A 1,430-nucleotide genomic window follows, 5' to 3' on the forward strand; every position below is an offset into this window, starting at 1 on the left:
GGGGCCGCGGCGGGGGGGCGCGGCGGCTGGCGCCTCTGAAGCCTGGGTCCTGGGTCCGTACCCCTCCTCCCCGAGTCCCGGCTACCCGCGTCCCTGCAGCCCGCACGGGAGGAAAGGCCTTGACCTTGCACTCTGGGCCGCTGAAGTTAGACGCTAGCCGGCTGGGCTGCACTTCCAGGGACCAGGGCGGCGGGGGCCGCGCACCGCGGGAGCCGAGAGGGAAAGCGAGGCTTTCCTTTCCTGCCCGACCCCCTCACCCCTGCGGCTGGCTTTGGGACAGTGCCCCGCAGCCCGGCATCGAAGAGATGTTGGGCTGTCTGCCGAGGCCTGCGGACCAGCTTTATGGCTCCCTCCTTGTTTGAAAGGAATTTCAGACACGGTGCGTTTTCCCCCCTCCATGTTTATTATACTCCAATGAAAGAGTTATAAAACATTGAGCCAATTCTTAAGAATCGTGAGTGCCCACCAAAGATTCTGGCTTTCGTGGGTCGGTTGGAGAGTTCGGCGGCCCGGGCCCATCCTGGCTGCGGAGGCCTCGCTCCCCTTTGGCTCACGTGTGGCCCCGGTGCCCAGCCTGGCAAGCACGCGGCATTCGTGGGGCGGGGGTTCCCACCAGGTACCCATTCACGCTGCTTGGGCTTTGGCAGTACTCGGAGGCTGCAGCCCGCGGGAAGCGCAGGAGCGGGGCTGGGACCCGCCAGGATCTCACAGCTGCAGGGCTGGCCCCGGTGGGCCCTAGTGTGTTGGTTCAGGCCAGGCTGGGCTCCCAGTGTCCACATCAAGCCCTGCCGGGGGCGGGGCAGGGTGGTGCCCTGCCTTCCGTTCTGTTAGGGGCTGGAAGCGATCATCGGGTGTCAATTATGCCTCAGTGAAGCTGTGAAACAGACAGCATCATACCAGAAAGCCCTCCCGGAAGCAAACACAGAGAGCTGGAAAAACCAACACCCTAAACCCAGCTGGGCGGGCAGCGTGCATTTTCCAAAGGGACTGCAGGAATATCCGCTGTGGATGGGGGTGCAGTCCCCATCCCACACAGGTGGGGCCGCCCTGCAGTGTGGTTGGATCTGTCTGCTTCTGCCTGCAGCCCTTCAAGAACACAGCCTGTGGCTGAACCCTGGGGAGCCTTCCTGTATGGCCTAGGGGACCACAGCTGCCCCGGGTCCACCCCCCGAGATGTTCTTACCCAGATAAGAATCCTCTACCAAGTGCTACATCATAATTAAGACTGCTCTTTTGGAGACCTACTGGGTGCCAGGCACTGTAGAGGTGTCATTTCCAATTCCATCAGCAAATCTGCGAAGGTAGGCTGTGATACCCATTTACAGAAGAGAAAACCGAGGTTCAAAGGGGTTAAGACCCTGGTTCCAGGGTCAACCACTGTCACCCCGTGAGAGTCAGCAGAGCTGGAATCCTGATTCCTGCTGTGAGCC

This window comes from Colobus angolensis, unplaced genomic scaffold (genome assembly GCF_000951035.1).
Source record: "Colobus angolensis palliatus isolate OR3802 unplaced genomic scaffold, Cang.pa_1.0 Scaffold20, whole genome shotgun sequence".
In the NCBI taxonomy this organism is placed as follows: domain Eukaryota; kingdom Metazoa; phylum Chordata; class Mammalia; order Primates; family Cercopithecidae; genus Colobus; species Colobus angolensis.